This window comes from Aotus nancymaae, unplaced genomic scaffold (assembly GCF_030222135.1).
Source record: "Aotus nancymaae isolate 86718 unplaced genomic scaffold, 86718_ANA_hifiasm-v0.15.2.pri h1tg000020l, whole genome shotgun sequence".
Lineage (NCBI taxonomy): Eukaryota > Metazoa > Chordata > Mammalia > Primates > Aotidae > Aotus > Aotus nancymaae.
Genome location: NW_026988432.1, coordinates 45,688,297 through 45,712,201, shown reverse-complemented (window position 1 = coordinate 45,712,201; position 23,905 = coordinate 45,688,297). Strand labels below are relative to the sequence as shown.

Genomic DNA, 23,905 nt, shown 5'->3' with positions numbered 1-23,905 from the left:
TCATCTGCAAGAAAGGTCATCTGCAAACTGCCAGCTCTCTAGTCCCCATCTTTTATGCCAAGTTAGGAGGGCAAAGAAGGGGGTAGTGGGAACAATCCACATAGATTAGGTCTCTGTTTTTGCATCAAAATCATCTGGAGAGTTTATTAAAACAGACCACTGAACCACAACTCCAGAGTTTCTGGGTCCCAGGCCTAAGAAATCTGTATCCTAAGCAGAGACACTCCCCACACACCATGGCCCTGTATGGCTGGGTAGCAGAGCTCTCCTGAGCCTGTGTACAGTGCGCCAGGGTCACATATGCCCGGGATGACGGGCGGCCAGGATGCGTGAGCCAGCCAACCCAGTCTTCTCCAGGTGGTGGCCATGCTGATCGCTCAGTGCCCATGTCAAATGGGTTGCTAAATATTTTTTATATCACCCCTGTACTTACTCTGAATGCTTCAGTAAGAAAACTCTTAAAATTTGCAACATCCGGAGAATCAAATAAAAATTAGCTACTGGGAGGAGGTCAGTAGCCTTACAGATTTTTTTTATGGAGAGGGGTGGAATTTAGAGCAGATAGGTTAATAATCCAACACGAGTAAAACATCTGTTTATCATGTAAAGTAGTTTCGCACCACCTCAAAAAAAATATGATTTTAAGTGGAAGTAATATTCTTGCTGTAATCTATTTCTCTATCAGATTGCTATTCCAGCTCTTCCTGTGTAGATGCTCTGTCACTGTCCTTGGAGAGAGTGGTCCAGCCTTGTCTCCGGCAAGAAGAGTTTTCTTAATGGAAGTCAGTGTGTACAGACCCTACTGAAAATCATGCAACTGGCTGGGCTCAGTGGCTGAGCCCAGGAGTTCCAAACTAGCCTGGACAACATGGTGAAATCTCATCTCTACAAAAAATACAAAAATATTAGCCAGGCATGGTGGTGCATGCCTGTAGTCCCAGCTGAGGTAGGAGGATCATCTAAGCCCGTGAGTTCAAGGCTGCAGTGAGCAGTGATTGTGCCACTGCATTCCACCCTGGGTGACAGAGTCAGACTCTGTCACACAAAAAAACAAGTAAATGAATGAGTTATGGATTACACCAATGAAAACAGTTAAATTTGTGGAAGTAATGAACAAATAAGCAGCAAACTAGAATTACAAATGCTGCATGTTTTATTTTCATTTTTTATTGACCATGATTTAGTTCATCTGGAAACAGTTTTAAAATCAAGCAGAGATTTCAGCACTTATTCATATTCTTCATGTATTGCCATGAGAACATGTTTTTTTCTCCCTAATAATCTCCTCCTTAATAATATTCTCTCTACTTTCAGAGAGAATATAAACCTGAGACTGCAATTACTAGAAAAGACTGCTATAATTTGCATGGCTACTTTGTGCCCCATGTATACTTACTGCCTACTCTGAATATGGCAAAAAAAAAAAAAAAAAAATGACATAATGAGCTGATCTTTTTCAGGGCAAGTTCAACAACATTTTCCAGGATGGGCTAGATTGGACAAGGGCTGGGATAATAAGTAACCTGGAAAATAGCAGGGAAGTCACAGAGATTGGAGGTTAGAAGTTGGATTTTGGCAGTGAGAATAAAGAGGAAAAGCTTAACAAAAGGGGAGTGCTTGGTAAGGCTGGGAAACACAGCAGAAAAGAAAGAAGGGATCAAGATGATTTCAGGTTTCATGCATGCACCGCTGGAAGAACTGTGAGTTCCCCGAGTCATTTAGGTCACTGAGATGGCTGTCTGCGACCATCGCACCAGAATGTGCTCGGTGCTGTCTGTGACCAGAGGAGTTGGGAGGTGCGAGTGCAGTTTCTTCTGAGTGTGGCTGACCCAGGACAGAGTGTGCTGGGCTGACAACATCACCAACAATAGAAAGATGCAAACACAAGAATAGTAGCAAGTTAAGAGGGCATGATAGAAAATGCTTTTGTGAATCTTTGGCACAGAAGTGAGAGTTGACACCACAAGCTTGAATGACAGTCCCAGAAGTGAAGGAAAAGGTAAACAAGAGAGCAGGGACTGAGCCAGTGGGACTGACTATCAACATGGCAAATCTCATTTGACATTGTTTTAAACTGCTCTTCAATTCCATATGAATTTTTTTAAGGGAAGGATGAGTCGCTTTTGACCAAAGTCATACAAGTACAATTTGTAAATATGGGCTTATTATAGAGAGAAAGATAAATTGAGTTAGAACTAACACTTTTTTGGTTTTCAGTATTTTCATCTTATTACCAAATATTCAACAATCATTAAAACAATCTAAAAGAAAACTTTGGACAAAAGTTTAGGCATTACATGTCCTAACTATGAGTATCTTCTAGTTCACGTAAATATTTGCGAAAGAATTTTTGTCATTTTCTTGGTCTTCACCAAGCATCTCTTGTTTTAAAATATCCAGAATGAACACTTCTATCTCAATATACTTCAAAGAAGGTATTTTGTTTAAAAAAAAAAAATAGGAATGACTATTAGGGAGAAAATAGATATTCTCAATAGCAATAAGAAAAGAATATGAATGAGAGCTAAAATTATGAATGAGAGCTAAAAAGGAAAAATATGAATAAGAGCTAAAATCTACTTGATTTTAAAATTGTTTCTAGATGAACTAAATTGTGGTCAATTAGAAAATGAAATATGCAGCATTTGTAATTCTAGTTTACTGTTTATTTGTTCATTCTTTCCATAAGCATGACTGTTTTTACCTGTGCAATCAGTAACTCATCCATTTACTTGAACATTCAACAACATTATTAAGTGCCTAACATGTGTACCAGGCACTTTCAGTCACTGCTTCAGAGAGCCCACATTGTTGAAAACCTAAATGTGATCAAACTGATTAGGCAAATTCAGATGACTTAAGTAGATTGCTCAAACTATGAAAATCTACATTACAGAACAAAGTACAAATATCTGTTTATTTTTAAAAATATTTTCTTATACTAATTAACATACCTTAGAATTTAAATTAGGCACTTCTATATGTCCTTATTCCAGCATCACGGGTTATTGAATTACAAATCTTAGTGAACACATTTGATAACTGCACTCAAGAACTTGTGTCTATCAAACTTCCGAAACCACTACAAAAATATGAGCTGCATCTCACTCTCATCAAAAATTTGAAAAGAATAGTCCTTCTCTGAAAGAAGTTTAATGACTTAATAGTTGGTTCCACCTCCAATGTTTCCCATTGCGCTTACATCAGAAAACCTCATTTTGATCACATGTTTTTCAGTGTCTATGAAGTTCACTATTTGTTGGTTTGTGTGTTCCTCGTTATTTTTAAAGATCATTTTGAATGGTCAGTTTTTTTGTTCCTCCATATCATTCTATATACTGAAGTCATTTTGTAGTTACAGCACTTTGGCAAGAGAACTCTTGGGGAGAGAGTTAATGAATAGATAAAATTATGCATATTTTTTCTGAGAAGAATATTCAATAGTTGACGAATAGTAACAATTACTCTGCATCTAATATATCTTTGTAAGAAAAATAGAATGTGATAATATTTGATAATGGTTTAACTCAAAATAGTCACATTATTTTTAAGGAACATGAAATATCTATTCAGACACACATACATTACACACACACACTACACACACACACTCTACCCTACTGCTTTGAAAATACCAGTCTACTTTTTTTATTTACCAATCTGTGGTGAGAGAATATAAACTAATATATATTCGCATAAATAAACTTTATTTAGGATGCAAAATCTGCCATAATGTTGTGTGCCAATGTCATCTAGTAATGACTTTTGTCTTCTTACTTCCAGTAGTGGAAATAGTGATGTACTGGCGTACATGGCAGGAAGAGCCTCATTGCTTGGGTACCTAAGCAATGAAACAAGCATGAATAACATACTTGACAATTATGGAGAGACAGCAAAAACAATTAAAGCATTCAACTCTAAACTAGCAACAGCACTTGAAGCAATATACTTGGCATTGTATGACAAAATTATTCTACCGAAATGCATTTTAACAGTTGTTCATGACCTATAAATATCGCATTAAAATGGGATAGGTAGGTAGAGCATGTGGCCCATTCAGCTTTTACAAGGATTGGGAAGCATGCCTACAGATTTGACTGGAGATTACAAACTCCAGTTGAGCATGAGGATGTTCCCATGGCTCCCCTTCCTTTTGAGTCTTTTCAGTCTAGGCCAGCGACCCTTCTGGTATATTTAGATGAAGAAATATGTGAGAGATATTTTTGTGTTTTCTATGCATTCAAAAATTCATGTTTGTTTTACTATTCGGAGCTTATATTAAGGTCAACTGCAATTATCTCTGGGCACTAATTCTCTGAAGTGTAGTTTACCTTTCATTAGAACTTCCCAATTAGACCAGGCGCAGTGGCTCACACATGTAATCCCAGCACTTTGCGAGGCTGAGGCGGATGGATCACCTGAGGTCAGGAGTTCAAGACCACCCTGGCCAACGTGGTGAAACCCTGTCTCTACTGAAAAACAAAATTTAGCCAGATGTGGTGGGCACCTGTAATTCCAGCTACTAGGGAGGCTGACATAGGAGAATCGCTTGAATCTGGGAGGCAGAGGTTAGGGAGGCTGATGTAGGAGAATCACTTGAATCCAAGAGGTGGAGGTTGCAGTAAGCTGAGATGGTGCCACTGTACTCCAGACTGGTGACAGAGCAGAAATATTAATAATAATAATAATAATAATTTCCCAATCTGTATCCACTTGGGATGGGTATATTTAAGCTTAACTCTTTAGAAAAGTTTGTTCTATTTTCTCTGTGTTCCTGAAGAGTCGTAGAGCAAGCAAGTAGATTACCAGTTACTGTGTGTGGAAGAAGCATATAAGGTTGCAAAGTGATTCCAATTTCATCAACTTTCTAATTACTTCAAAAGTTAACTCTTCATGTTTGCCACCATATTTGTGTTAGGAGTTTGTATATATTTCACGTTAAACTCTGTATTTTAGGAGAAGTAGAAATATACAAAGACTATAACCTGGAATAATTAACTACACTGTGAAATAAAGATTAGTTGGAACCTCAAAATTCATTTCTTGGGAAAAAAAATTTAACTGAGCACTTGTTATATGCTGGGCACTACACTAAGCACACTATATGGATCATCCTCTTTATTTTTATTTATTTTATTTATTTATTTATTTATTTTGAGACAGGGTCTCACTCTGTTGCTTAGATTGAAGTACAATGGCCCCATCACCACTTACTGCAGACTCGACCTCCTGTGTTTCAGTGGTCTTCCCGCTTCAACCTCCCAAGAAACTGGGACTATAGGTGTAAGCCATCACATCTGGCTCATTTAAAAAAAGAATATTTTGGAGATGAGGTCTCACTATGTTGCCCAGGCTGGTCTCAAACTCCTGAGCTCAAGTGATCCTCCCGCCTCAGCCTCCTAAAGTGCTGGGATTACAGGTGTGAGTCATCATGTCCAGCCAGGCTCAAGGAGCACCAAAGAGGACTTTGGTCTTCACAACAACCTTATGAGTTAGATAAAATTATTACTTCACATTTCAGATGAGATACTTGAGACGTGGCTACACTTAGTAACTTTCCTGAAGTCATACAACCAGTAAGTGGTAGAGGCTTATTTGAACCCAGTCATCTAATATAGCTTTCTTTGTAAGAAAAATAGAATGTGATAATATTTGATAATGGTTAACTCAAAATAGTCACATTATTTTTAAGGAACATGAAATATCTATTCAGACACACACACGTTACACACACACACTCTACCCTACTGCTTTGAAAATACCAGTCTACTTTTTTTATTTACCAATCTGTGGTGAGAGAATATAAACTAATATATATTCGCATAAATAAACTTTATTTAGGATGCAAAATCTGCCATAATGTTGTGTGCCAATGTCATCTAGTAATGACTTTTGTCTTCTTACTTCCAGTAGTGGAAATAGTGATGTACTGGCGTACATGGCAGGAAGAGCCTCATTGCTTGGGTACCTAAGCAATGAAACAAGCATGAATAACATACTTGACAATTATGGAGAGACAGCAAAAACAATTAAAGCATTCAACTCTAAACTAGCAACAGCACTTGAAGCAATATACTTGGCATTGTATGACAAAATTATTCTACCGAAATGCATTTTAACAGTTGTTCATGACCTATAAATATCGCATTAAAATGGGATAGGTAGGTAGAGCATGTGGCTCATTCAGCTTTTGCAAGGATTGGGAAGCATGCCTACAGATTTGACTGGAGATTACAAACTCCAGTTGAGCACGAGGATGTTCCCATGGCTCCCCTTCCTTTTGAGTCTTTTCAGTCTAGGCCAGCGACCTTTCTGGTATATTTAGATGAAGAAATATGTGAGAGATATTTTTGTGTTTTCTATGCATTCAAAAATTCATGTTTGTTTTACTATTCGGAGCTTATATTAAGGTCAACTGCAATTATCTCTGGGCACTAATTCTCTGAAGTGTAATTTACCTTTCATCAGAACTTCCCAATTAGACCAGGCGCAGTGGCTCACACATGTAATCCCAGCACTTTGCGAGGCTGAGGCGGATGGATCACCTGAGGTCAGGAGTTCAAGATTACCCTGGCCAACGTGGTGAAACCCTGTCTCTACTGAAAAACAAAATTTAGCCAGATGTGGTGGGCACCTGTAATTCCAGCTACTAGGGAGGCTGACATAGGAGAATCGCTTGAATCTGGGAGGCAGAGGTTAGGGAGGCTGATGTAGGAGAATCACTTGAATCCAAGAGGTGGAGGTTGCAGTAAGCTGAGATGGTGCCACTGTACTCCAGACTGGTGACAGAGCAGAAATAATAATAATAATAATAATAATTTCCCAATCTGCATCCACTTGGGATGGGTATATTTAAGCTTAACTCTTTAGACATAGTTTGTTCTATTTTCTCTGTGTTCCTGAAGAGTCGTAGAGCAAGCAAGTAGATTACGAGTTACTGTGTGTGGAAGAAGCATATAAGGTTGCAAAGTGATTCCAATTTCATCAACTTCCTAATTACTTCAAAAGTTAACTCTTCATGTTTGCCACCATATTTGTGTTAGGAGTTTGTATATATTTCACGTTAAACTCTGTATTTTAGGAGAAGTAGAAATATACAAAGACTGTAACCTGGAATAATTAACTACACTGTGAAATAAAGATTAGTTGGAACCTCAAAATTCATTTCTTGGAAAAAAAAGTTTAACTGAGCACTTGTTATATGCTGGGCACTACACTAAGCACACTATATGGATCATCCTCTTTATTTTTATTTATTTTATTTATTTATTTATTTATTTTGAGACAGGGTCTCACTCTGTTGCTCAGATTAAAGTACAATGGTCCCATCACCACTTACTGCAGACTCGACCTCCTGTGTTTCAGTGGTCTTCCCGCTTCAACCTCCCAAGAAACTGGGACTATAGGTGTAAGCCATCACATCTGGCTCATTTAAAAAAAGAATATTTTGGAGATGAGGTCTCACTATGTTGCCCAGGCTGGTCTCAAACTCCTGAGCTCAAGTGATCCTCCCGCCTCAGCCTCCTAAAGTGCTGGGATTACAGGTGTGAGTCATCATGTCCAGCCAGGCTCAAGGAGCACCAAAGAGGACTTTGGTCTTCACAACAACCTTATGAGTTAGATAAAATTATTACTTCACATTTCAGATGAGATACTTGAGACGTGGCTACACTTAGTAACTTTCTTGAAGTCATACAACCAGTAAGTGGTAGAGGCTTATTTGAACCCAGTCATCTAATATAGCTTTCTTTGTAAGAAAAATAGAATGTGATAATATTTGATAATGGCTAACTCAAAATAGTCACATTATTTTTAAAGAACATGAAGTATCTATTCAGACACACACACGTTACACACACACTCTTTCTACCCTATTGCCTTGAAAATACCAGTCTACTTTTTTCCATTTCTGTTTACCAATCTGTGGTGAGAGAATATAAACTAGCATATATTAGCAAAAATAAACTTTATTTAGGATGTAAAATCTGCCATAATGTTGTGTGCCAATGTCATCTAGTAATGACTTTTATGTTCACCATCTTCTTACTTCCAGTAGTGGAAATAGTGATGTATTGGCGTACATGGCAGGAAGTGCCTCATTGCTTGGGTGCATAAGCAATGAAACAAGCATGAATAAGGTACCTGACAATTAAAGAGAGACAGCAAAAACAAATAAAGCATTCAATTCCTTTCCAGAGTTTCTTAGAGTAAGTTCTCTTCCCACAGTTGGTGTTCTTTACCATTGATAGACTGACTTCAAGAACATCCACTATTGGGACATATGCAAGACTTTGGAATTCTTAGCAAAAGATGGACAAATAGTCATAGGAAAAGAGTCTAATTTGTTAGCATTTGGCATCTGTATTTAGTTACTATGTGTTGTTCTTCAGAAGCAAAGGACTTACTAAGTAATGATAGACATTTACAATTGCTTTTTCATAAAGGGATGTGCATGAAGGAAAGCTAAGCCTTATGTCATACCCTATGAGCCTGCTGACTGAGTAGCTGAGCCTGCCTTTCTCATTTCCAAAACCCAAGTTAACTGGTGTTGAAGAAGTAGGGCTATATTTGTCTTTGTAGAGAAAATTCCAGTCCTCTGTCCCAAGCTTGACATTTTTTCCACTCATACTCTTCTTAATCATCATTTAGGTTCTCATGGAAACATGAAAGATCAGATAAAATGAATTTTAAGTAAGCAAATGTATAGTTGCTTAAGTTAACCAATATAAACTAGAAATAATTTCCCAAATAAGGATACATTCAGTATCGCTTCATAACTTAAAGACGTACTGTTCCATTTCCCATTATTTTTATTGTTTCAAATTTTACTTTAAGTTCTGGGATACACGTGCAGACATGTGCAAGATGTGCAGGTTTGTTACATAGGTACACATGTGCCATGGTGGTTTGCTGTACCTATCAACCCATCATCTAGGTTTTAAACCCCGCATTCATTAGGTATTTAGACTAATGCTCTCTCTGCCTTTGCCTCCCACCCCCAACAGGCCCCCCAGTAGGCCCCGGTGTGTGATGTTTCCCTCCCTGTGTCCATTAGTTCTCATTGTCCAACTCCCACTTATGAGTGAAAACATGCAGTGTTTGGTTTTCTGTTCCTGTGTTAGTTTACTGAAGATGGTTTCCAGCTTCATCCATGTCCCTCCAAAGGACATGAACTCATCCTTTTTTATGGATGCATAGTATTCCATGGTGTATATGTGCCACATTTTCTTTATCCAGTCTATCATTGATGGGAATTTGGGTTGATTCCAAGTCTTTGCTAATGTAAATAGTGCTGCAATAAACATACGTGTGCATGTGTCTTTAGAGTAGAACTATTTATAATCTTTTGGGTATATACCCAGTAATGGGATTGCTGGGTGAAATGGTATTTCTGGTTCTAGATCTTTGAGGAATCACCACACTGTCTTCCACAATGGTTGAACTAATTTACACTCCCACCAACAGTGTGAAAGCATTCCTATTTCTCCACAACCTCACCAGTATCTGTTGTTTCCTGACTTTTTAATAATCACCATTCTGACTGCAGTGAGATAGTATCTCATTGTGGTTTTGATTTGCATTTCTCTAATGACCAGTGATTATTAAAACCAAATATATCCAAATTCGAAGAAAAAGCCTTTACCATCCTTTTCTCCCTCAGTGTTTCCTTTCTTTCCCACAAGATGCTCCGCTTAACTTCAACACAACATAAATGCATTCAGGACCTTGAAACCTCATGCTGTGTTTGCAAAGCATCACTATAGTGGCCCAGATATCTACTCATATCTTCTTCTTTAAAATTGTCCACTCTTTTTTCTTTGCCTGAAAATTCCCTTTTCTCAGGAAGACTGTTACATCATACATTCTGACTTAGAATGTTTTGACTTCAGATTTTTCATGTTATGATGACAGAAATCAATATGTATGCTTAGAAACTGTACTTCAAGTATTTGTACAAATACTTTGTCACTTTCAGTATAGTATTCATTAATCGCATAAGATATTCAACACTCTATTATAAAATAGGCTTTGTGATAGGTGATTTTGCCCAACTGTAGGCTAACGTAAGTATTCTGAGCATGTTTATGGTAGACTAGGTTAAGATATGCTGTTCAGCAGGCCGGGTATATTCAATGCATCTTCAACTTATGATATTTTCAACTTAGGATGGGTTTACTGGGACGTAACCCCACTGCAAACTGAGGAGCATCTGTATTCAGCAGAAAATAGGTCTCAATAAAATAATTCATACCAAGGTGTGAATAAAATAATTAACACTAAGATATAAATAACTAAAAATGCTACTACCTATATGTAAAGGGCACTGCTGTTAGAGTCAGACAGACTCAACTTTGAACCCCGTCTTTTCTCCCATTTACTAACTTGAAGTTTCTCTAAGTCTCAGTTTCTTCATGTCTGTAGAACGGTTGGAATAACACCTCATAGGTTTATTGCAACAGTTAAATATGACCATATTTATGCAAAGTATAGCTCCTGGACACAGTAGATTACAAATACATGTCATTTATCTTTTAACTTGAGTCTATGACAATATTTAAACATTCTAAAGAAGAAATTTGCTTGCACACCTCAATCTCAAATTGGTAGTGTTTTGGGGTTCTGTGTTTGTTTTTGTTTTTGTTGTTGTTTTGAGAGAGGATGTCACTCTGTGGCCCCAGCTGTAGTGCAGTGGTGCCATCATGGCTCACTGCAGCCTGGACCTCTTGGGCTCAAGTCATCCTCCTGCCTCAGCCTCCTGAGTAGCTGGACTACTATAGGTGTGTCCCACCATGCCTGGCTATTTTTTTTTATTTTTTTGTAGGGACAAGGTCTCACCATGTTGCCCAGGCTGATCTGAAGCTGAACTCAAGTGGTCTGCTCACCTCAGCCTCCCAAAGTGCTGGAATTACAAGCGAGAACCATGCGACTTGGCTCAAACTGGTAGTGTTTGAGTGTCAAGTGTTGAAATCATTATTGGATCACTCAAATTATTCTACTTCTCAGTCTACCATAGGCTTTACAGCTATTATTTCACAGAATGGATATTCATAAAATACATGTTATAAAGAAAATAGCCTTAGATGTAGTTAGCAATCCATTCAACAAACCGTTGGCTGGACCACTTCCTGGTTCAGGCACCGTGCTGTAGCCCTTGTCGCAGATAAAGACGCCACAAGCTGTAGAGACAAGTAAAGGAAGCATCCAATCCAGTACTGATGGATAGGGGCCAAGCCAAGAGTCTTTAAAATCATGTCAAAATTTAAATTTAGTTGTTTTTTGTTTTCCTTATTTATTTTTAAGAGATGAAATCTTACTGTGTTGCTCAGGCTGGAGTGCAGTGGCAGAATCCTAGCTCACTGCAGCCTCAGATTCTTGGGCTCAAGTGATCTTCCCACCTCAGCCTCCCAAATAATTAGGTGTATTTTTTTAATTACTTCTCTCCTTTTAAGACTTAGGTAAAAGATACATGAAGGCACAGAATTCCTGCCAAATGAAAGTTCCCAGAAAACCATGTGAAATCATGGTTGTAAAAGGATTTATTTAGTAGCTCTTTTTTGGTCTAAGCAAACTGTATTCAAGTAAGAACAATACTTAAATCGAGCATACATATGCTTTGGTTTTTACAATGTAAGGAAGGTTGTTGATGCTGTGCATGTGCCCACACCTGTGTGTACAGTCTCCAAACAGGGCTTTATTAAGTAATATTTTATCATGATTTTCCCACAGTAACATATGGCACATTTCCAACTTAACTGCATTTATGCAGAGTTTAATAGCACCACAGATAGAAAAACTTTAAATCACCTTTTGAATGGGATGTTTGAGGAAAAGTTATGTCATGTTCTTCAGTTCATTTTTAAATATAGTTTTTAAGGATGAAAATTAAAAGAAATTCCATTTACTTTATCATAGTATGAATTGTCTTTTCACTGTTTTCTCTCTGTAGAATTTTTATGTAAAATAAAATTCTGTCTTCAAATGTGGCAATATCTCTTTAAAAGTCTTCACCAAACAGCCAGCAAACCAGCTTAGCAACTTTCCTGGGTGGATTCTCCTGTGAATCATTAGCCCTGAGCAATGAAACTGTCTGGCAACACCTCCTCTTGAAAGCTTTGATCTGTCTGAGACTGCAAGAGTCACAAAAGAGGTGTTTGTTTCATGCAGCATCAGAATATTGATGGAAAAAAGAAATTCTCCTTTGCTTCAATGCACCAGCCTTAGGTACCCTGGCGGTGGTCTCTGCAATTGCACTGAGTCGGGGTGCAGATGTGGGATTCTCCATTCCCAGGGGACTGTTGCTGTCTCACTACTTGCCAGTCAGGAAATCTTCTTTTCTAGTTTCTCAAACCCCACCTTCAAAAGCTGAAATTATATGACTCAGATTTATTTTGATAACATCAAAGTTTTGCTGACAATATGAAATTTTTCCCTGCCCTGTATTAACAAATATATTCCTGAAGTCATTAGAAAAATTCAGGCCTTGGGTAAGCACTTAGAAATGAAGATTTGATTTTTTGTTTGTACTAGATCCCCTCTCTCCCCCTCCTCAAGGTGGCTATTTAGTGATCAGCAAATTCTGTGACAAAATATAGTCGGGTATAGATACCTAGAAGAAGTCACATCCAATAATTCCATCAAAAGAACTCCCTTACCATGTGCCCATAGTGACATATACCAATATCTTGGGTAATAGGCACACAGGTGGATTAATTTGGTAGTGGATTTTTATAGCCTGTACAATACATTTGACTCTACCAAAATATGAATGCCAAATTGCTGTGTCTTTGGTGAATATGCCAAAGATTCAGTGGTTTTATTCACATAGGAGGAGTAATGATTTTGGGGAGTAGTTTCAGTGGACAGGTTTTATTGCACTTACTAGATAATAAGTTCTTTAAGGCAAGAAGAGTGTTATTGTACTTTTTGTATTCATCACAACACCTAACAGGTGTCTGACTTATTGATAATCAATTAATACTATCTAGATAAATGGACTTGAGCAGATGACCACCTGAAAGTAACTAACACACAATAACCAACACTTGAGCTGCACAGAGACAGATTTTTATCCTGATTCATTTATTGTGGTTGTGGAAAATTTTTAAATCACTTAAAAGTACAGGGTTTTAATGTATTTTAACATACGAAAGGTACAGTGGATAGAGGTGCTTTCTGAAGGCTTTTTTTTTCATTCAACAATCTTTAGTACAAAGTAAAAGAGACAATATTCTGCCTTCATGGAGTGTATACAATGGGTAAGTGGGTGAGAAGAAATAAGTAAAAAGTAAGGTGATTGCAGAGAGTATTAACTGCCATGCAGACCATACAACGGGGGGCGGGGGAGAGACGGTTAAATCCCTTAAGATGGTCCTGGCTGTTTGTTGGCTTTATTTTTTATTTCTCCTTTTTCTTCAAATAGAAATCAACAGACTTTCTTGAAAAGAGGCCTTGATTATCAGAATCAAGTGTGGAGTGTTTTACAAATACAGGTTTTCAATGCTCTACAGATTTTACAGGGATATAGAACCAGAACCCTGAAAGCTCTAGTGTCTTCACAACAGTTCGCTTGAAAATACTGGCACCTGCTAGAAGAATAAACAGTTTACATATAAATAATTTATATTTTAGTTCTCTCTAAGTGTAAGACTCTGTAAGAAATTCATTTTGAAAACCACTCAAAGGTTTCCTGATTTTCTTACTGTCCTTAGCCAAGAAGCTCAGAGACTTCTAAATACCTTCTAATTTGAATTCATTTGAAAAGCCCAAAGTGTCAAAACTTGTGGATTGACATAACTAACCTTCCAATGGAGTCTAGAAAATTGGAAATTGGACTTAGTCTGTGATCTCAGAGGGGAATGGGTACTAAAGATGGGTCATTGTGCTTGCCCAGACAGGACACGAGGTAAGACTCTCTCATTTAAACTTGGCACATACAGCATGGTCAGGAACAGCAGATGGGGTCATTTGTTATCTTTAACACTGTACACTGGCTCAAGTAGGGTGGGACAGTGGAAATCCCATAAAATAGAGCCAGCTTTCATGCTAGGAGCAGTACTGAAGTCACCCAATCATACGGCAGAAATGGTGAAGGTCATGCTGCCTCCGCAGTGGTGAGGTGCAGCAGCCTCCTTGGCAAATGCCTTCTGCATACTCTTCCCACACGGAGGAGATTGGCCATGCAAAGTAAGTGGTTTCAGCGTACAAGAAAGCTTTCCATGAATGCTTCTAAAAGCTATGGCAAATGTATTTTCAATTTAAATGTATCTTCATATTATCAGCACCTTAAATTTGCCGTTTATCAGAAAGGGTGTTTTTTCTCTTTTCTTTTCTGTTTTTGTTTTGTGTTTATGGTTGCTTTTGTTTGTTTCAGCCTTTGAGGAACGTGACTTACTAAGGACACCTTAGAAAACAAAGAAGCAAAACCAAAGACTGAACTCTGTTTTCACAAAAGTGGAGTCTGAAAATGTGGGTTCAATCCTTAATCTGGCTGTCTCTGTAACTTGGAGATCATGTCGATCTCATAGGGTAAGTTTTGCGAAGATCAAAGAAGAAGTAATTTTTATATGAAAATGCTCCGTAAGATTCAAAGACCTTCACATTTAGAATGATTGGCAGCTCCTGGTCTTTTTGTGTGTGTTGCACTTAGGACACTTCTCAGAATCTGAACACAGGGCTGACCCAATGATAGAAAAGAACTGGAACTAGGGGTGATCAGAACAACCTCCTGAGAAGGCCATCCCAGTGGAGAAAGGAGTCAGTGTCCTGAGCTTTGTGGTCGTACACCACCTCTTGGCTAGTCCGCTGCTGAAGTATTCTGTCAGACCTGAAGAAAAATAGAGAGCAATAAGAATTGGTACCAACAAACAGGCCCAGGCACCCCATTCCTGAAAAGCAACACCATAAACAATTTTCCGGTCAGGGTTATAGTCTGTAGAGGCTGGGGAGGCAGTCATACCCAAAGAAAAATAACTAGACAGTGGAACCTTTGGAATAACAGCCCATCTTGCAGTAGAGTCCTTTAGAATTGACAAAAAAATTGTCTCAATCAGTGTCTCTAACATACATTTAATTTCCTAGACAAATCTTGCATCTCTTCATGGTTTAGCTTCTCGTTTACAATGCAGCTTCTTAAATGGAAAGGAAACTGCTGAATCTCAGATTGCTGCATAGTTTGTCAAACAATGACATTCTTCACTGCCAACGTTGACCACACTCCCTTTTTTAATCCATTTTGCCTGATGAAGCATAGCATTTTCTGCAGCCTTCTGAGTTGTTAAGAGAATATTTCAACTGCAAACACAAAGAAGAAATGTTTAAAGTGAAATGAACTATGGGCTAATTGGGAAGGCTGAAGGAATGTCAAAATGAGAGCTATAGCACATTTTTAAAAAGAAGTTTATGTGAATGGAGTCAAAACACTGGCTTCAATGTTTTATCTTTACTGATGAAAATTACTACATTTGAAAAGTAAACACTATTTTATATCTAATAGAAAATATATATGCTATGGTAGAAATTTTGAAAATACCAAAAAGCAGAAGCAAAGCAAAGTAGAAATTTTGAAAATACCAAAAAGCAGAAGCAAAGCAAAAGAAAATAATCTTTAACATCCCACATTTGGATGTGAAACACTGCTTACATTTTGTCTTTATGTTATTTTAAGAAGTCTGTAATGCAGGCTATCCTTCCCTTAGCAATCTCACAAATGTATTACTCTGGCATAAAAGTAATTGCACTCTTTGCCTTTACTTTCAATGGCAAAAATCACAATTACTTTTTCATCAACCTAATACATTTGCATCGAGTTAAAAATATTTTTGAATGATTAAAAGTAAACATTAATTAATCTAGCATGTGGGACTTATACCTTAAAAATGTTAAATTAAATACACAAATTTTCTATCACCAGTAAGCTAACAGCTCTGGTTTTATATGACTTATATGAATGAAATGATAATGTATTGTTTTTGAAAGCTTATCAAAATAGTAGCAGAGGACATAGGAAAACAAAATATGAGGTTTGGGGGCTTGACTCCTCCCTGAGAAAACACAAGAAGCTCTTTCTCAGAGGAGTCATAGCTAGATGGCCTGTGTGGGTGTGGTTAGTGTTTTTATTTAAGTGGGCGGGGAATGGAAGCTTCTTTTGGTCTCCCTGAACATTTAGCTTGCATATGTTTTATTTGTATGGCTACCTAGTTTTTGTGCTGATGGTTTAAACCCTGGCTTTCATTTCAAAGTGTTTTTATTTCTCTTTTTTAATTTAAAAAATATTCCAAAACTTCTTTTTTCTTCCCAAAACTTCTTTAGTCTCAAGAGCCTATCCATGTGCAGCCTTATTAGTTCCCACTCTTAATACTTTTAGAAGTTTGAATTTCATTGGTACTTTGGATGAATGTCCTAACATTAAATATTCTATATTATACCATGCTTGGAATCCAAAACTTTTATTCCAAAATAAGATCTGATGTTACTCCTAGTGCAGAGAACATCTCACCAGCAAGCCTTGTGCCTTGTATTTATATTGTGGAGTATCTTAGAAACCAGACCACTGGTACTGCTCACTAATTATCTCAGCACAAGTAGGTGCTATTGATTTGTTAGCCACCACTGTCTTAAATTAAACTTGAGTAGTAATATATGAGTTCCAGGTCAAATGTTCAGAGCTTAGAAGACAGAGTGAGCAGAATGGAAGTGGGAAGACCTATTAGAAATGGGCCTAGAAAGGACACAGAAAACAGGAAGTAAAGAGGTCCTGACAACAGCCCTAGGCAAAAGCCCACAAGAATTAGAAGGCAAGAGGTGCTTATTAGCCTAGGAGCTTAGCTGAGTGGATTTTTCTGTAAGACTCACATATGCAGGAAAGCTGGAAGACTGCTTGCAGGAATGACCCTTGCCTGAAAGCCCTGGAAAGAAATAAAGAGCCAGAACTCTTGTGTGAAAGAAATAGGCTTTTTTGGCTGGGTGTGGTGGCTCACACCTTAATCCGGAGACTTCGGGAGCTGAAGGTGGGTGGATCACTTGAGTCCAGGAATTTGAGACCAGCCTGGACAACGTGGTGAAACCTCATTTCTACAATAAATACAAAAATTAGCTGGGCTTGGTGGTGTGCACCTGTAGTCCCAGCTACTTGAGAGACTGAAGTGGAAGGATCACTTTAGCCCAGGAGGTGGAGGTTGTAGTAAGCTGTGACTGTGCCAGTGAACTCCAGCTTGGGCAACGGAGTGAGATCCTTTCTTAAAAAAGAAAAGAAAGAAAGAGAGGGAGGGAAGGGAAGGGCAGGGAGAAAAGAAGGAAAAGACAAGAAAGAAGGAAAGAAAGAAAAAGAGAGGAAGGAAGGAAGGAAACAAGCTTTTTCAACTAATTTCCACAGAAATGATAAATCTTTGCAGTTGTAACAATATCTAAAATTTGCAGTTCATTAAGATTTTAAATGTTTGTATGCCTTAAGAAGTGGTGAAAAACCAGAATTAAGCCACTTAGAAATACTCCACAGACTAATTCCATCAAAAAAATTATGGACTACAGAATAGAGGGAGTGCTTTAATAATGGACAATATAGTTTATTGTCCCTCTATTGGGAGAGAGGTACCTCTATTCTCAACCAGTAATTAATTTAGCTATCTTTAAGACAAGTCAACTGAGGAACACATCTTAGTTTTTATTTCTTGCTCATAATAGAAAAAAGTTTCTAAGAAATAATCCTTGGTACTAAATACTAGTTAAATTCAGAAAGGCCCAGGAATTGGTAAAACTAGCACCACAAGTCAGACTTGCTAACTACCACTTAGGAACTAGAACCACCTCCCTCGTGAAGTGTTAATGGCCTCAGTCTAGCTCCTAGTAGACATCTGTCTACATCACACACAAAATGAATTTAAATTGGCAGTGACCACAGAGAAAATGACACTTCATGGATGTGAAGATAAACCAACCCTTCAGGTAAGAAATGACCTCACATTCTAGAGATAGTCTCTCCACAGTGAGCTCTGAGAAGCCAAACTTTTTCAAGTCTTTTCTCACTATTTCCTGACCCATAAGGATCAGGCAAAACAAACGATGCCCTCAGACCTCCTGCAATAAGAAACGCATCAGACTCTACGAGCAGTTAGAGCTGTTGTGTAATAGTGGTGATGCACATTTCTAAAAGTATTTCCACTTCTGTTTTACCTCAGTTAAACACTCATATGTCCTCCTAATGGTATGGGGTAAGGGGGACTGTGCAGGTATGAACTATGATTGTTGTTTTCCCTGTTTTTAGTCAGAGATGTTTGTCATTCACCCCTGTTGAAGAAAACATACATAATCAGAATGGCAAATAAACAGGTTAGCACTTCGACATATTCTAAATACTCTCTATCAACATTACCAATGCATTACAAATGAGCGCTACATTTTTAAAACATTGATTGAAACCTCCAACAGTATCTTTGCTTCCCTTTCAAATCATGCCACCTAAGATATAAGTACTATAGGTAATATTGATGAGAATAAAAAATACCAAAGCATCTTTTGCACATTATCCCATTTCAGCTTTCTCTTGGATGTTATCAAGTACTAGTATAGTTTATAAATTATCAATATGGGTGATAACTCATAAAAGTTGCTTTTTTGGGGTTTTTTTTGGTTGTTGTTATTTTTGAGATGGAGTCTAGCTCTGTTGCCCAGGCTGGAGTGCAATGGCACAATCTCGGCTCACTGCAATCTCCACCTCCCGGGTTCAAGCATTCTCCTCCCTCAGCCTCCTAAGTACCTGAGATTACAGGCATACACCACCACGCCCAGCTAAATTTTTTTTTTTGTATTTTTAGTAGAGATGGGGTTTCATAATGTTGGCTAGGCTGGTCTTGAACTCCTGACCTCAGGTGATCCACCTGCCTCGGCCTCCCAAAGTGCTGAGATTACAGGTGTGAGCCACTGCACCTGGCCTCATAAAAGTTTTTTAAGCAAAACTAATGGACCACAGAGTTATTCATTCTTGACTCTAAGCATCAAACTTATATACATACTTGGGGTTTGTATATAAACACGTGAGCCTCCAGGGGAATGCTATGGTGTTAGAAATAAAAGTCATGCTTGTGTACCCAAAATGTATAACTGATACTAAGTCACTTATATTAGTCAAGGGGGCTCCAGAGAAACGAAACCAAAAAGAGATTTGATGTAAGGAATTAGCTCACCTCCACAATTGTGGGCAAGCCCTAAACTCTGCAGGGTGAGTTGGTGAGCTAGAGACCCAAGGAACAGATGATATAATTCCAGTCTCAACGCCAGCAGGCTTGAGACCCAGGAAGAGCCGATGTTTCTGTTTCAGTCCAAGGCAGAATAAACACCTGATGACCAAATTCAGAGTCAGTCAGGCAAAAGGAATTCCCTCTTATTCATGAAGAATCACCCTTTTTCAAGCCTTTGACTGCTTGGATAAGGCCCACTCACATGAGGGTGGACAATCTGCTTTACTCAGTCAACCAATTCAAATGTCAATCCCATTGGAAAACACCTTCACAGAAACACCCAGAAGGATGTTTCACCAAATATCTGTGTGTTCCATAGCCCAGTCAAGTGGGCACAAAATTAATCATTATACCACACTAGTATCAATACCATTAGAATGATTCCTTTTCACCAGTGGTGATAAGCCCAGAAATATGTTAAGATGCAGATCAATATCACCTTAGCAAATCATCATTCATCATATTGAAGAATTCATTGATGAAGTAAAAATTGTTTCCTCTTCCACTGATCGTATTATAGGTGGTGTTTGGTGAGTTATATCTGTTATTTAGTGCAAAAAAGATTCAGATGGTGCTAGGAAATTTTCATCATGAGTGTTATTTACATAGTGGGTACCATCATGGCAATGGGCTTTGGAGTGAAATGCGTAGAGTGGCATTGAGGGAGTGGTTCCAGGAAGAGAGAAAGCAATAATAATAATAATAAAATAATCGGGTTGCTTTATCATGGGAACAAAGCAGAAGTCCAATTTTTTTCTGCCTGAGCACAAGACAAACACCAAATAAACAGCAAAAGTTACTTAAAAGCCCTTTCTTCATTTTCTCCCAAATAAGGCCAGATTAGTTATAATTGAAACAGAAAAATGTACAGATAGGGTTCCAGATATAACATCAGGATATGTTAAAACGATGGATCCCAGGCGATGTGTAAAAATTTTTTTTAAAGCTTAAGGGTTAACTGGTCAAAATTAGAATTCTGTCTTGATAGGAAATTCTACAGTTTATAAATGTTAACAAAAATATGGCTCCCTTGTTTTCACCAGCTGGAAGGAAATCTAAGAAGTTTGTCTCTAATTCCTTCAAAAATACAGAAATATCATAGTCTTCTCTATTCCTGTTTGTTCTGTAAGTTACAGACTCACATGAAGTCCCAGGATGGTTTCTGTCAGCTTTGGTGGTCTGCTGCAGCAGCCAGCAGTAGGAAACTTGAATAGCTATAATCTCAGGAATGAAGGAGGTCTCATCAATAAAGTAAAACTAAGGTCATTCAAGTCCCAGAACTTTGTTTTACCTTATTTTTCCCAACAGAGATTTTTAAAATAAAAATACCATAAAAATTGAACCACCAAAAAAATCACAAAATAAACATATTTGTATTAATCATTAATACCATTACCTAGACTAAATAAAATCCCACATACATTAACCAAAGAAAATACTTTTTTCATCAGAATTTTGAGATGACACTTCCAACTTTCCTAAAATCTAAAATTTAATCATCCTTATTATTAACTTTTCACTAACTTATCTTTCCTATGCTAATTTATAACTATCTGTTCCATATTCTACTATGCTCACTAGATACAGACATTCACTGCATCCTATTAATTCCTACACTGAATCTGTCTTTAAAGATATTGCTACTCTTATTATCGGAACCAAAAAAAAAGCAAAAAAAAAAAGCAAAAAAAAAAAAAAAACAAGGAATATTTATAGTTACATTTTGGTTTTTTTCCTGCTGTAATATGTAGTGTTTTATTTTTTACTTTAGAAAAACCAGTTTCTGGAATATAAATCAAAGAAAGTATATTACATTTTGGGAGAGTTGTAATGATGTGGCTCTAAATGTTGGCTTTAAAAGCTTGGTAGTTGATAGAGGACATGAGAAGAAAGGGTGTCCCAGTTTTCCACATGCTGAATGATTCAGCAAAATAGTGTTGTGAGCAAGTCAAGACTCTGGAAAATCTTTTTAAATGCCAAACAAAAGCCTGGAGGTAAATCTCTGCTATATTGTCAGTTAGGTTCTTAGCATCCAGTTTGGTTTGTTGGACTTTAAAATGAATTGAAGAAATTATAAAGAGCACAGATAACTACAAATAATTCAAGGTTTGGGAAAATAAAATTGAATATAAAACAATAAAATGTTATAATAGCTATAAAATCCTACTTTTTCGGTGTACAAGAGTAAAGATTAAAGAATGACAGAAATTGTCTTGAGACAGATTAAAGAACATAAATGTCACAAGTATATCACTAGAGTAAATTTTAGATTGCTTTTTTCAACCCACATCCTGACTGTCTACCACCAGCCACCATCTGACAGCAGAAGACACTGAGGCCAGGCCAGTGAAGCTGTTTGTTCAAGTACCAGAGTTGCTTCATGGGAGATCTAGATTTGAGCCCAAGCATCCTGACTTGTAGGTTTCTTTCCATTTCTTAAGCTATAACTATTAGGTAATTTTATGGATTTTTTTCCGCAAATATACCAGGATCTACTATTTAAATGAGCATTTGCATCATTGTAACTGCTTCGGAAAGCTGGAATAATAGAACATTTCAAAGTTCTTCTTTTGGAACTATTTGTAGACCCAGTTTAAAAGCCACAAAAAGAAACTCACTGCTCTATAGTTTTTATTCTAAAATGTTTGCTTATGATCTATAATGCATTACCCAGCTTAAATAATAGATGAATTCAGCAACTTGTTTCTGAGTGACTTCTGGTCTTTGTTAAAAGTCAAATCCATCGTAGAGGACAAAGATATGTCTCCAGAAACTCTACTGAAGGCTTTGAAAGTATTCCCAGGAAGTCTTGAAATATTTTGAGATATGGCAACAATGTATAATGTGAAAACTTTTCTTTTGAATATTTCTTTTAATAATTCTATAGTATTAACACTATTTTTAAAATAAATCTTTTTCTTTTACAGCCCATTCCATTTGACTCAAAATGTTAAAATCTTATGACAGTCTCTAAGCCAGACCAGTAGAAATGTGGTAACAGCATTATACTCTTTAACTCTGCAACAGCATTACAATTATAGAGGATTAGAGAACCATTAGGATGGTTATATATAAGGAATATAAATATAGGTTTTAACACTGTCATCTATCCCTGCCATGTTCCTAACATATATAGATAAAATATATTTTTAAAAAGGAATATAAAATACATGATTAACATGCTTTAAAATATATATAAATATAGTTGTGGCCAGAAATGGGAACATTGTTTATGGATAGCTAAGGTGTAGTAAAGGCCTTGCTTTATTTTGGAGAAAGACAGAAAAACACAAGATAACTCTAGACTTGCTTACAAAAAAGATAGACACACACCCACACACACACATTAAAATTCAAAGATAAACACTAAAATAATAGATAAATAACTTGCTTCTAGAAGTGTCCCACATGAGATAGAGTACTAGTGCCTAGCTAATTGCTTAAAGCTGCAATTAGGGATGCTACAGTGGAAACACCCACCATTTTTTAAATGAGATTTAAAAAGCTCAAACTAACTCTTGCTTATGGCGAAGGCTTATGCAAAGTCACTAGGGAAGCTAGAGAGAGCAGACACACTTTGCAGTCAGGAACTGATTCTGCATCTCCTAGCTTAGTAACTGGGTCAGCATGTTGACAGTAACAGCAGAGGAGCTGTAAACCGTGAATATAAGACTTACTTTGGGTTTGAAGCTCTCCAAGTCATCCTAAAACTGCAGAAGACAGAGAAGGATAAATAAGAAGAGAGAAGAAGAGAATAAATAAGCATTAAAATGAGTTTATAAATCAAAATTCCAAAAAGATGACAGGAGGAAAGAAAATCAACAATCAGAAAGTAAATTGTTTCAGATAAAATGAACATGCCAGAGCAATCTGAAAATGATTTTTAAAATAAACGTGATTGAGATACTCAAAGAAATAAAGAAGGAAGTTTCTGATAGAGAAAAAAATCATGAAACTAAACAAGACAGAAATGAAACAAAAACAAAAGTATTTGAAAAAGAACACATTAGAAATCTTAAAAATCAGAATGTACTCATTGGTGAAATTTTTAAAAAATCATCAGATGAGATATTTTCTAGACTGGACACAGAGAGAGAGGTTAGCAAATTAAAAGATAGTATTGTACACTTCCACCCAAATGCAACATGGAAAGATAAAAAGATTTTAAAGATACATGACAGAACAGTTAAGAATGAAGGAGGGAGCCTGAGAGTCTCTGCCATTCAGTGGGGCTCCAAGTGAAGAAAGAGCTGAGACTCTTTCAGAACTGAAAAAAGATGTAAATCCTCAGATCACTGGTGCTGATGGAATAAATGAAAATAAATCCACATAATTATTCTTAATTTCTAACTTGTTTTTAGGAAATGATTTTGAAGAAGTAGATCATAGAGATGAAATAGCAGAGGTAAGGAGACCAGTAGAACACAATTTCAGTTTTTGGCTTCCCACCATCCTTTTAAAATGCATTCACTGGCTATAATCTTGCCCTGTCTCTAGATAAAATTGGGCTTCTGGCTTACTCTTTGATGAACAGAACTTTAAGGCATAAAATCAGCAAATCAAAATGTCAAGAAATATTATAATAAATGTGTAAATCTATCGAGAGAGAGAATGTGTGCAAATAGGAGAATCAACTCTTCAATATTTATTCAATGCAAAATTTTCTCCCCTTA

General features: G+C 37.1%; 1 long non-coding RNA gene across 3 annotated transcripts in view; it reads left to right on the top strand.

Annotated features, from left to right (window-relative positions):
• The first annotated feature begins 1,597 nt into the window (after window positions 1-1,597).
• Window positions 1,598-23,905, top strand: part of LOC105713477 (uncharacterized) — a 32,835-nt gene continuing 10,527 nt past the window's right edge. Inside the window, exons 1-2 of one of the 3 annotated variants that reach the window (XR_001106566.2) lie at window positions 1,598-1,700; window positions 14,372-14,526. This is a non-coding gene — a long non-coding RNA (uncharacterized LOC105713477). Of the gene's footprint in view, window positions 2,000-14,371; window positions 14,527-23,905 lie in introns of all 3 variants that reach the window. The other 2 variants (XR_010343588.1, XR_001106567.2) reach the window with 2 other exon arrangements.